Source organism: Triticum dicoccoides, chromosome 4A (assembly GCF_002162155.2).
Source record: "Triticum dicoccoides isolate Atlit2015 ecotype Zavitan chromosome 4A, WEW_v2.0, whole genome shotgun sequence".
Taxonomy (NCBI): Eukaryota; Viridiplantae; Streptophyta; class Magnoliopsida; order Poales; family Poaceae; genus Triticum; species Triticum dicoccoides.
The window spans coordinates 744,843,904-744,857,742 of record NC_041386.1 but is presented as its reverse complement, the minus strand read 5'-3'; the positions used below and the strand labels follow the sequence as shown (position 1 = coordinate 744,857,742).

Below are 13,839 nucleotides of genomic sequence, written 5' to 3'. Positions count from 1 at the left end.
AGCACTGGGCTGCAGCTAAGCCCCCGAGTGAGAGGTTTGCTCTTCACTCGGTAGGATTTTGATAACTTAGGCGAGCACTGGGCTGCAGCTAAGCCCCCGAGTGAGAGGTTTGCTCTTCACTCGGTAGGATTTCTGATAACTTAGGCGAGCGCTTGGACTGCAGCTAAGCCCCCGAGTGAGAGGTTTGCTCGTCACTCGGTAGGATTTTGATAACTTAGGCGAGTACTTGGACTGCAGCTAAGCCACCGAGCGGAAGTCTGGCTTACCACTCGGTAGGATTTTATTTAATCTTAGGCGAAACGGATTCGCAGCTAAGCCTTCGAGTGGAAGTCTGGCTTACCACTCGGTAGGATTTTATTTAAACTTAGGCGAAACGGATTCGCAGCTAAGCCTCCGAGTGGGAGCCTGGCTCACCACTCGGTAGGATTTTTACAAACTTAGGCGAAACGGATTCGCGGCTAAGTCACCCACTGAGGGGAAATTTTATTGGACAAAATAAAAAGTGACAAAAATTATGGAGGAACTATGACACTATTATTTTGAGGTCCAAGGACTACAGAAATACTTTATTGCAACTCATCCGAGTGATTAAACTTAAGTGTAAAATGGGCGGACTAGTTCCGCGTTCCAAGCTCGGGGCTCGTCGATATTATGCTCGACGTTGTAAAGACGGTACGCCCCGTTGTGGAGAACTTTGGTGACGATGAAGGGTCCTTCCCAAGAAGGAGCAAGCTTGTGTTGTTTCTTCTGATCCACTCGGAGAACTAAATCTCCTTCCTGGAAGGCTCGACCCCTCACATTTCTGGCGTGGAAACGACGCAAATCTTGTTGGTAGATGGTCGACCGGATCAGAACCATCTCCCTTTCTTCCTCTAAAAGGTCGACTGCGTCCTGCCGCGCTTGTTCAGCTTCTGCTTCGTTGTAGATCTCAACTCGAGGAGCATTGTGGAGAAGATCACTCGGTAAGACTGCTTCAGCTCCGTAGACCAAGAAGAATGGAGTTCTTCCGGTCGACCGATTAGGTGTGGTCCGCAGTCCCCAAAGCACCGAGGGAAGTTCGTCGACCCAAGCTCCAGCTGCATGCTTGAGATCACGCATCAGTCGGGGTTTCAATCCCTTGAGAATCAGGCCATTGGCTCGCTCTGCTTGTCCGTTCGACTGCGGATGAGCGACTGAAGCGTAGTCGACTCGTGTGCCTTGAGAGTTACAGAAATCTCTGAATTCCTCCGAGTCAAAGTTCGACCCATTATCCGTAATGATGCTGTGCGGGACTCCATATCTGAATATTAGTTCCCTGATGAAGCTAACAGCAGCACCGGCGTCAAGGTTCTTGATTGGTTTAGCCTCAATCCACTTGGTGAACTTGTCGACTGCCACCAGTACATGCGTGAAGCCACTTCGCCCTGTTCTCAAAGGACCGACCATGTCCAACCCCCATACTGCGAAAGGCCAGACGAGTGGGATGGTCTTCAGAGCCGATGCAGGCTTGTGCGACATATTCGAGTAGAACTGACATCCCTCGCACTTATCCACTATTTCCTTTGCCATCTCATTCGCCCTTGGCCAGTAAAGTCCGGCTCGGTATGCTTTGGCCACGATGGTCCGAGAGGACGCATGATGACCACAGGTTCCCGAGTAGATATCATTGAGGATGATTCGACCTTCTTCTGGTGTTATGCACTTCTGACCAACTCCAGTCGCGCTTTCTCTGTATAATTGTCCTTTGATTACGGTAAAGGCCTTAGATCGACGGACGATCTGTCGAGCCTCTTCCTCATCCTCCGGGAGCTCTTTTCTCAGGATATACGCGATATATGGAACTGTCCAGTCGGGAATGACCACCAAGACCTCCGTGACCAAGTCGACCACTGCTGGGACTTCAACCTCAGTCGGATCTGTGGCACTCTTGGGCTGTGGAGCTTCTTCGGTGAAAGGATCTTCTTTGACTGACGGAGTGTGTATATGCTCCAAGAACACACCACTCGGAATGGCTTCTCTCTTGGAACCTATCTTTGCTAGATCATCAGCTGCTTGATTTTTCAGTCGGGGTATATGATGGAGCTCCAACCCCTCGAACTTCTTTTCCAGCTTCCTCACTGCACTACAGTATCCAGTCATGGCTGGGCTTCTCACGTCCCACTCCTTCATCACTTGGTTGACCACTAAATCCGAGTCGCCATAGACCATCAGGCGACGGACGCCGAGTGAAATGGCCATGCGCAATCCGTATAAGAGGGCCTCATATTCTGCCTCATTGTTGGAGGAATCAAAGTGAATCTGGAGCACATATCTGAGCTTATCCCCTCTGGGGGAAACCAGGACAACCCCAGCACCGGAACCATTCAACATCTTAGAGCCATCAAAGAACATGGTCCAATGCTCCGAGTGAACTTCAGTCGGCTGTTGCTGTTCAATCCACTCGGCGAGGAAATCTGCTATTGCCTGGGACTTAATGGCCTTCTTTGCTTCAAACTTGATATCAAGGGGAAGAAGTTCAATCGCCCATTTAGCCACTCGACCAGTTGCATCTCTGTTGTGCAAAATCTCTGATAGTGGAGCGTCGCTGACGACTGTGATGGAATGATCAGAGACATAATGAGCAACCTTCTTTGTGGTCATGTATATTCCATACACAAGCTTCTGATAATGAGGATATCTCTGCTTAGATGGAGTCAAGACTTCAGACAAATAATACACTGGGCGCTGAACTTTGAGAGCTTTTCCTTCTTCTTCCCGCTCGACCGTAAGCACAGTACTGACGACTTGTCCTGTGGCTGCGATATAGAGCAACAGAGGCTCTTTGCTGATTGGAGCAGCAAGCACCGGCTAGGTGGAGAGCAGAGCTTTTAGCTCGGCAAACGCTGCATCAGCTTCTGGAGTCCACTCGAACTTGTCTGCCTTCTTCATCAGTCGGTAAAGAGGCAATGCCTTTTCACCGAGTCGTGAGATGAATCGACTTAATGCGGCCAAGCATCCAGTAAGCTTCTGGACATCGTGCACTCGCACAGGGCGTTTCATTCGGAGAATAGTGCCGATCTTCTCTGGATTAGCATCGATTCCTCGCTCGGAAACGAGAAAACCGAGTAACTTGCCACCAGGAACTCCAAATGTGCACTTTGATGGATTGAGCTTGATATCATACCTTCTGAGGTTGGCAAATGTTTCAGCGAGGTCAGCGAGCAGGTCGGAACCTTTTCGTGACTTGGCGACGATATCATCCATATACGCTTCCACATTCCGACTGATTTGAGTGAGTAGACACTTCTGAATCATTCGCATAAATGTGGCTCCGGCATTCTTGAGGCCGAATGGCATGGTGATATAGCAGAAGCACCCGAATGGAGTGATGAAAGCTGTTTTTACCTCGTCGGGTCCGTACAGACGGATCTGGTGGTACCCGGAGTAGGCGTCTAGAAAAGACAGTCTCTCGCATCCCGCGGTCGAGTCAACAATTTGATCTATGCGAGGGAGAGGAAAATGATCTTTCGGGAAGGCCCGGTTGATGTGCTTGAAATCAATGCACATTCGGAGCGATTTGTCCTTCTTAGGAACCATGACGACATTAGCGAGCCACTCGGAGTGGTATATCTCTCGGATAAATCCTGCCGCCAACAGTCGAGCCACTTCCTCACCAATGGCTTTTCTCTTCTGGACGGCGGACCGCCGAAGATGCTCTTTGACTGGTTTTGCAGATGAGTCGACTCTTAGGCGATGCTCAGCCAGTCCCCTGGGAACACCTGGCATGTCAGCGGGCTTCCATGCAAAAATGTCCCAGTTCTCACGGAGGAACTGGATGAGCGCTTCTTCCTATTTCGGGTCGAGTGTTGTGGAGACGTGGGTCGGAGCTGCATCGGGGTCGGTCGGGTGAATGTGAATAGGCTTTGTCTCACCGGACGACTGAAATGCAGATTCTGTGGCGGGTTTCTTGGATCGCAGCAAATCACTCGGATCTGCGTTTTGCTTGTATTCTTCGAACTCGACCGCTGTCACCTGGGAATTGGCAATCTTTGAGCCCTTCTGAAAGCACTCTTCTGCCTTTTTCCGATCACCGGTGACAGTGATCACTCCTTTGGGGCCGGGCATCTTCAATTTGAGGTACACGTAACATGGTCGAGCCATGAACCGTGCATAAGCTGGTCTCCCCAAAATGGCATGATATGCACTCTGAAAATCCACGACCTCAAACGTCAACTTCTCTTTGCGAAAATGTTTCGAATCACCAAACACCACGTCCAGAGCTATTTGGCCGAGTGACTCGGCTTTCTTCCCTGGTATAACTCCATGAAAGCTCATGTTACTGGTGCTCAGTCGGGACATCGGAATGCCCATTCCTTTCAGCGTGTCTGCATACAACAAATTCAGCCCACTACCACCGTCCATCAGCACTTTTGTCAGTCGAGTGCCTTCGACAACTGGATCGACCACCAAAGCTTGCCTCCCAGGGGTGGCAATATGAGTCGGGTGATCAGATTGGTCGAATGTGATGGGTGTTTGGGACCATCTCAGATAATTTGCTTTTGCTGGGGCGACCATGTTCACCTCTCGGTTAATTACTTTCAATCGACTCTTGCTTTCCACATCTGCAAAGATCATCAGAGTGGAGTTGATATGCGGATATCCTTCCTCACTGTCCTCCTTGTCTGCGGCCTTGTCCGACTCCTTCTCCTTGTCCTTAGACTGTTTTCCCTGAAACTGCTGGATCAGGAGTCGACATTGGCGAGTGGTATGCTTCGGGTAGATGATATTCCCCTCTTCGTCTTTCTTCGTGTGGATGTGACACGGCATATCCATTACGTCGTTCCCTTCTTTATCCTTTACCTTCTTAGGGTTCCAGGATCCTTTTGGTTTCCCTTTAAACTTTCCTTGAGTCACGGCCAGAGCCTCTCCGGGAGCTGCCGGTTCAGCCTTCCGCTTCTGTTTCCGACTGGTGTTTCCCTTTTCCGACTGACTCGGCTTGTGCTTGCCGCTTCGGAGTCGGTCTTCTTCTTCGCCGTTGGCGTACTTGGTAGCAATCTCCATCATCCGACTCAAGGTCATGTCACCGGTTCAACCAAATTTCAAACTCAATTCTCTGTTCTTGACACCATCCTTAAAGGCGCAGACTGCCTGATGATCAGACACATTCTCCACAGTATGGTGCAAAGTGATCCATCTCTGAATATACTCTCTGAGAGTCTCATTGGTCTTCTGCACGCAGACTTGCAGCTCCGTCAATCCAGCCGGTCGCTTGCAAGTTCCTTCAAACGTTCTGATGAACACTCGGGACAGATCTTCCCAAGTGTAAATGCTGCTAGGAGGTAATTGAGTCAACCATGCCCTGGCAGAACCTTCCAGCATGAGGGGCAAATGCTTCATGGCCACCTCGTCGTTCCCACCACCAATCTGAACCGCCACTCCATAGTCCTCAAGCCAAGTTTCAGGCTTAGACTCACCAGTGAACTTGCTGACTCCTGTTGCCAACCTGAAATTGGGAGGGATAACTGCGGCTCTGATAGCTCTGCTGAAACATTCAGGACCAGAAACATGCACTCGACTGCTTGTGGGCGCATCTCTGTCGAGTCCACCTCGATGGGCTCTGTTCCGGTCGACCAAACCTTGCACGATAATGGATCGCGCGTCGAAGCCTGGTTCTCGGGGGTCGACTGGAACTCTTCGCCCCGCACTGAGCTGACGCCTGTCATCTTGCTGCCGAGGAGCGTAAGACCCACCCCTCGGAGGGGAATTGGGCACTCGACGCCTATCATCTCGGTCGAGTCGGTCTCCATATTGGTCTCGCCGATTCTCGCGCCCTTCACGCCGCGGAGGCGATCTAGGGCTGTGAGCCGACTGAACCGTATTCGCAGCGACGGATCGACTGTGAATTCTGTTGCGCGACTGCGACACGGCCGAATTCTGATCTCCTGCCGCCCGGAGCAGATCCCTGATCAGCATCAAGCCTCTGCCAGCTTCCGACTGAGAGGGCTGGATGGACTCTGCTATACGGGTCGCAGCTGCTAAATTCTGGATTGGGGTTCGATATACCTGAGTCGGCGGGAAGAGTTGACGTCGACTGGTGTCGGGAACTCGTTGCCGCGCGCGCTCGTCGAGTGCTCGCTGAAGATTCTCCAGTCGAGTGCGTTCGGCCAAATTGGCCAAACGTGCCTCCTCCAAGGCGCGAGCCTCGGGGGTTTCTCCTGCGATGGGAGTACGCAGGGCATCCACGTTCCTGCGGCGAAGTTCCTCTCTTTGCAGAGAGTCGAGTGGCTCGGGCTGGTACTCTTCGTGGTCTCGTGCGGGGTCGCCCCCGTCGCCTGCTCCACCATCACGGGCGAAGCCAGGGGGACTGCGGGGCCCGTCGACCATCAGGATTTCCGCCGCTGGATCACTGCTATCGCACTCGGATGCAGTCTCTACGGAGCCAGTCGACAGATCGAACAGGCCGTAGAGAGATTCGTCGGGCTCGATTGCCGCGACTTGGGTGGTGGCCGTCTGGCGAGCCACCGCGTGCCTCACCCACCGCTGAAGCCTCGACCGGCCCGAGCGCTTGCACTGGCGGGAGACCGGTAGGGTGGCCGATGGGGAAGTCGACCGATACGGGGTCGACGGTTGCCGCAGCAGAACGCCACGGACACATGCGCGAAAATGCGTCGCACCGCGGACGGGGAGCGCATCGACGTCGAGTGGAGCCTCCTCGAGCCAGGCGTAGTCGTCGGCGACGAAGGTGAGAGCACCGAGACGGATCTCTCGACCCTCAACCAAAACTCCAGCAGTCACCATGATGAAAGTACTCGGAAGAACCGCAACTTCTCCACAAAATCGCTAAAACACCGGCCCCACGGTGGGCGCCAACTGTCGTGGTTCTAAGTCTGACAGTAGAGTGGGGGGTAGGTATGGAGAGGCAAGGTCCTAGCTATGGAGAGGTTGTAAACACAAGAGATGTACGAGTTCAGGCCCTTCTCGGAGGAAGTAAAAGCCCTACGTCTCGGAGCCCGGAGGCGGTCGAGTGGATTATGTGTATATGAGTTACAGGGTGCCGAACCTTTCTGCCTGTGGAGGGGGGTGGCTTATATAGAGTGCGCCAGGACCCCAGCCAGCCCACGTAATGAAGGGTTTAAGGTGTATTTAGTCCGGGGCGTTACTGGTAACGTCCCACATAAAGTGTCTTAACTATCATAAAGTCTACTTAACTACAGGCCGTTGCAGTGCAGAGTGCCTTTTGACCTCCTGGTAGTCGAGTGAGTCTTCGTGGTCGAGTCCTTCAAGTCAGTCGAGTGAGTCCCTCGTTGGTCGACTGGAACGTGACCTCTTCTAAGGGTGTCCTTGGGTAGGGTACTTAGATCAGGTCTGTGACCCTACCCTAGGTACATGACCCCATCACCATGGGCTGGCCGGGACTAGGCGACATGGTCCCTTCGACGCGTCGGCGGTGGCGCGACGCTCGACGAGTCACCTCTCCTCGTCGTAACCATGGAGGCGGCGCGGCACTCGACGTGTCACGATGACTCGTCGTAGCTATGGCGGCGGAGACAACATCCGGCTGCGGTCGAGACACGCTTAGGCATATCTCGCAGCCTCCCCCTTTGTCGGCACGAACACGTGTCACACGTGCCGAGCAGTGCAAGGTGGCGTCTTCCTCCGCCATTGGAGGCGGTGTATGCGGTCATCGACGGATGTGTGCACACCCTGTGTCGCGCGTCCATCCATTCCTCTTCCTCCTCTACTCCCGCGGGGCATACCCCTCGCACATCCGGCAAATCTACGAAGTCATCGACGACGTCCAAGCCAAGCCCAAACATGCATGCTACATCAACAACCACATCGACGCCGCTCAAAGCTGACGAGGCAAGACGGCGTAGGCGGGCGTGGCTGGAGCAAAGGCCACGTTTTCAACGGCGCGTGTACCACTCTGTACACGGACTCTGCCGCCGCCACACACACACCACCATCAAGCATGAGGAACGCGAAGCGAAGACCGAAGGCGATGATTGCGCAGCTTAATCCGAAGTGTCCCGCGGTACTATCCGCGGGAGTAATTAACCGCGGGCTTCCGAGGCCCCCGGGAATCAGGAGACCACGATCGCTTGATCCATTGGCCGCGCCAGGAGGCCTCATCTTTATTTATTTCTTCCTCTTGTATTTGTGTATTTTGTACACTGGCCCCGCAACACTTTGTACCCCGGGTCAACGGAGACGCTTATACGAACCACCTATCTTTTTGTACGAGCGTATGTCTTTCCTTTTTCGTGTCAAACAGTATTATTTCTAATGGTGCTTAATGTAAGCCATCATATTCTTGTTGATAAGCAATCAATGGATCTTGTTGCAGCCCGCAAGTGACACGCAATAGCTGAAGGGTGGATCATTTTGTAATGGCTACAAGGGCCCAAACGGAGACGTCTGACAGAAGATGCAAATGGATTTTCTGTTAATGATTTTGAAGAAATAGGAGGAGCTCTGTCTTCTGTACATACATTTATTTATATGTAGCTAATTGTCATAGAAACCGGCAGCTACGTATGGTATGTAGTACTAGTACAGGGCATGCCAGGATAAACTTATGTCTCACGGACAAACTACCATACAAAAAACAAACTACCATACAGATAAACTTATGTCTTACGGACAGTGTCTACATAATCAAACCGAAGAAAAACAACAGTCTGCTAACTGCACTGACGTGCATGGGTCAGGACGAGCATGCCGGGATGGCAATGGCAGTGTGGAGATAATCAAGATTATTAGCAGGTGACCGTTCAGCTGTTGAGGACACCTTAATCACTTGCTGCATCGTTGGACGGTGCGATGGATCAGGCTCTATGCACCGAACAGCGATGGCAACCATATGAAATATCTCACTTGCGATCTCAGCTTCAGGCAGTGGGAGACGGGTGTCCAGCAAGTTCCCAAGTAATGTACTTTTGTTGCGGTTGTCCATGGATGAAAGGAGATCCCCTGGAGATGTCCCTTGAACAGCTCTAGAACGAGCACTCCGAAGCTATAAACATCACACTTCTCTGTCACCCTTGTTGTGTATGCAAGCTCTGAAGAAACATCAATGTAGAGTTAGTTTTGATAATTACAAGACAATGCAAAATGCACCTTAACTAATTCACACAAACTTAACTTTGGTAATTATTAATTTTGAACAGAAAATGAAATATGGCCATTAACATGTTCGATTAGAGGCATGCGCGATCCCTTTGTATATAAAGCTAGCTATCTTAACTTTGGAGGCAGAATGCATAGAACTATATTTAAAATATTGTCATGTTACAGAACATATATCTTCCAACTATTTAAACCATGTGAATGTTTCATTAATGCTGCTCCTGCAGATTTAAACATGTAGTCCACTCAGAGAAGACAAAAACATTGAATATGTAAACTATCTAGCCATGGTTGATAACCGGTGTATGCTGATGTACACTATATAAACTAGAGAAAAATTGTATCATGGTCCTTACAAAATATGATAGCATTTTGCTGTAACCAACATACAGAGGTAAATTTTACATGGGGCAAGATATCCTTTTGTGCCGGCAAGACTTGTGCAGTTCGACGCATCCACATCTAGTACTTTTGCTAGACCAAAATACTATATGTGGGCTTGAAATTCCAGATCAAGCAAAATGTTGTTGCTTGTTATATCTCTGTGAACTATTGGCGCAAAGCAGTCATGATGCATGTAAGCCAAAGCATGAGCAACATCCCGAGCAATATTTAGCCTCCTTGTCCAATCCAATTCAACAACAGTTACCTTATGCTTCAAATATGCTGATAAGCTTCCTCTGTCCATGTATTCATACACAAGGAATCTTCCCTGAGTTGCGGAGCAGTAACCAAATAACTCACAATCTTGTGATGTCTAATATGCATCAAAGCATGTATTTCATGGTTAAATTGATCATCATCATCCACCACATGGATCTTCTTCACCGCAAATAATTCACCTGTTGGTAACTGGAGCTTTGTACACATATCCACTTCCTCCAGATCCAATGCAATGAATGTCACTGAAATTATTTGTAGCATCAGCAAATTTCCTATACACATCTTCCCCATCAAAGTTCCAGATGGCGAACATCTTGGTTTGTTCTACTACATTTGCAATTTCTGCCTTGGGTTTCTTATTTCTGCATTGCCATGTTGCTAGTGCAGTGATAAACCCAAAAGATACAACAACGGGTATAATAGCTAATAAAATAGCTCCAAACTTTTTTCAATGCCCACTACTTCGAGGAAGATCACAAGGGGGCAAACCTTTCACAACATCGCACAATTCCTTATTATGCCAGAACTATCTGACCGGAGCTTCTTCAAAGAGCCTAGTATGTGGCACTGGCCCTTCTAATTTGTTGTAACACACATCCATGTATAGGAGGCTGTTCATGCTCTCAAATGACGGTGGAATGTTGCCGCTGAGTGCATTATGAGAAACATTCAAGGCTTGAAGCATACGAAGACCACCTAACACACTCAGGATAGTGCCGTCAATTGAATTGTCACTTAGATCCAACAGATCTTGCAGGTTTACCAAAATCCCTAGCTCGTTAGGAATGGTGCCATTGAGGTGATTATGGCTCAGCTTTAGGAAGTGAAGCTTAAGACAATGTCCAATTGATCTTGGTAACTGCCGGATGGTAAATTTTCTTTTGGCACTTTTCCGTGGAGCAAGTTACTGGAAAGGCTCAAATTGAACAACATCATTACATTGCCAATTTCTGGTGGAATATGTCCTTCAAGCTTATTTGATGAAACATCAAGTATCCTCAATTGAGATAATTTCCCTATGCTTCATGGTATTACTCCAGTTATATTATTGTTTGATGCACGTACCTTGGTAAGTTTGTGGGACTCACCCCAATGATGAGACAATTTACCAAATAGTCTATTTGAACTAATATCAATATAGACAATATTTGGATGAGCTCCCATTTTGGTGATACCTCCTTCGAGGTTATTTCTTTCAAGTCGAAGCCTGACTAGGCTTCTGCAACTTAGCAAGTTAGATGGCAAGGGTCCAACCAAGTTGTTATTAGTAGTGGAGAATTTTTTTAGCCGACCTCCAGCACAAAGACCGGATGGCAAGGCACCAGAGAGGTTGTTAACAACGAGTTCAAGCTCAACTAGACTCATTAGCTTGTCCATTTCCTGAGGAACGGATCCGGAAAGTTCATTATAGTCAAGGTACAAGATAGTGAGTTATGTCAAATTCCCTATGGTGATTGGAATAGAACCTGACAGTGTGTTGTTGTTAAGCTCCAAGTCTTGTAAGTTCAACAACCAACCTAGTTCTCCTAGAATTTGCCTAGAAATTTGGTTCTGGGCAATGTACAAGCCAGTGAGTTTTGTCAAATTTCCTAAGCTGTTTGGGATGGAACCAATTAGCTTGTTGAAGTTAAGCTCCAAGTTCTCTAAGTTCAACAACCAACCTAACTCTCGTGGAATTTGCTTAGAAAGTTGGTTCTAGCCAAGGTATAAGGTAGTGAGTTTTGTCAAATTCCCTAAGCTATTTGGGATGGAACCTAAGAGTGTGTTGTCGCTAAGCTCCAAGTCCTCTAAGTTCGACAACAAGCTTAGTTCTCGTGGAATTTGCCCAGAAAGTTGATTTGTAAAAACTTTCAAGGTAGTGAGTTTTGTCAAATTCCCTATGGTGCTTGGGATAGAACCTGAGAGTGTGTTGACAGCAAGCTCCAAGTCCTGCAAGTTCAATAACCAACCTAGTTCTCGTGAAATTCTCGCAGAAAGTTGGTTACTAAAAAGAAACTGTTAGACTTAATCTTGATTCATGTATCTACATTTTAGTTTGCGTTGAGTTTGCATGAAGTTTAGATGATCTAGGAAAGTGTACGTAGGATAACGATGCTTCAGCTATGCACGTGAAGAAGGCGAGACGCCGGACTGCCGTGCGACGCGGCGAGCACGGCGAGATGCCGATGGTGCTGTGCGATACAGCGAGGTCGCGAGAAGCGGCAAGACGTGACGAAGATTGGAGCGTGACGGACTACGTCAAGTTGAATCGGGTGAACCGGCAGGTTCGTTCAGTTTGTTGGGTCCTAGCCGAGAGAATGGTTGGGTTAGTAGTTTGTGCACGCATGCAGTTTGCTTGGTCAGGTGGTTGCCGAGCAGTCTGGACGTTGGAGCGAATCAAGGAGATAGAATAGGTGCATGCAAGTGGTTACCTAGCTTCATGGGTGAGTTTGTTAGTGGCTGGTTGGGATGGCCGAGTCATGCGTGTGTACGTGCTGGTGGCCGAGTGTGGCTGCTGAACGTGCTAGTGGGTTAGTGGATGGAGTCATGGATTAGTAGCGTGAGTGGTGGGTCAGCTTGTTACTGAGCTGCGTGTGTGTATAAAGTGATCAGATGAATGAGAAAAATAAGAGGCCGTGAGGGCTGAGCACCAAAGATGTAGCCAATGTATTCATCAAAGAGAGAGTCATGGCAAAGCATTTGTGCTTCTTCTTGGTCCATGCGTGTGTGTGTGTTTGAGTTTCTCCCATGTGTGTGTGTTCTTGTGTTCTTGAGAGAAGAAGATAGAGAGAAACCACAAGAGAGTTGTGTGAGGCAACCAGAGGAAGGAGAAGAGCAGCGCTGCGAGGAGAGGCGGCGTCAACAGAAACAAGGTAGTTAGTGCCTGTTCAGCAACTCTCTGGCTCCGCAGCTCCGCTTCTGAAGCGGACAGAGCGGAGCGGCCTTGCAGTGTATTTTCTGGGAGTTCCGAAAGTGGTGCTCCGTCGGCTGCCGTATTCTATGGAGTTGGACGATTCCCGAACAGGGCCTTAGTTTTGTCAAATTCCCTATGGTGCTTGGGATAGAACCTGACAGTGTGTTGATGGCTAGCACCAAGTCCTGTAAGTTCAATAACTGACCTAGTTCTCGAGGAATGTGTCCAACCAGTTGATTATTATAAAGGTATAAGGTAGTGAGTTTGGTCAAATCACCTATGTTGCTTGGGATTGAACTGGAAAGATTATTATTTGACAAATCTAGTGTAATCAAGTGATTCACGTGGCCTATTTCAGAAGGGATATGACCAGCTACGTGATTTTATGACAAGTTGAGCGTCACAAGACTACTCATGTTACCTATCTGTATTTCACCAGAGACTTCATTTTCCTGAAGCATTAAGGAATTGATTTTTGTGAGATTTGCTATACCTAGTGGAATTGATCCTCTTATCTGGTTGCCTTGTAGAAGGAGAGCATGGAGCTCTCCGAGGGCCTCGATATTGGAAGGAATGCTCCCAGTGAGGTGGTCCTGCGAGAGGTCCAACGATGTCTGGGTCCTCAAGGTTGAGAAGTTGAGGGACCCCAACGCCCCTCTCAGCCGCATCCCCCGCAGAGAGATGTTGCTGATGGAAGGCCGATGCCGCCGTTGGTGACACCGGTACCACAACTGATGCCACGCCAGTTGCAGGGCGTGGTCGTGTTTTCCCAGGAGCGCAGGGCGTCCTGGCTCTGGTTGTCGAGGCTATCTTTCCAGACGAGGAGTGCTATTGCTTGTCGTCGGAGCACCACCGTGTCTGGCGCAAGTGTGACAGAGGTGGCCACCATCATCATCATCATCATCATCATCATCATCACTATGGGCATGGTCATGGAGAGAGAGGCAAGCATTTTGGGTGGTCGATGCATCTCCATGACTAGCTAGCTAGGCTGTTCTGAGAGAGCCGATGGCAGCACATTAAATAGTCGAGCACACATCTGTCGATATGTTAACGGAGAATACATGTCAAAGAAGAGAACAACGGTGGGCATGGAAGTCTGCAGAACCTGCCATGCTTGATGGAGATTTACGGATAGCTCCAGCTAAGGGGTCATGTCATTCGTGTCGGCGGCATGTGCATACTCATTTGCGGAT

The 13,839-nt window shown here is 49.3% G+C and overlaps 1 pseudogene; it reads right to left on the bottom strand.

Annotated features, from left to right (window-relative positions):
- Nucleotides 1-8,528: 8,528 nt before the first annotated feature.
- Nucleotides 8,529-13,619, bottom strand: LOC119284416 (annotated as a pseudogene).
- Between the last annotated feature and the right edge of the window lie 220 nt (nucleotides 13,620-13,839).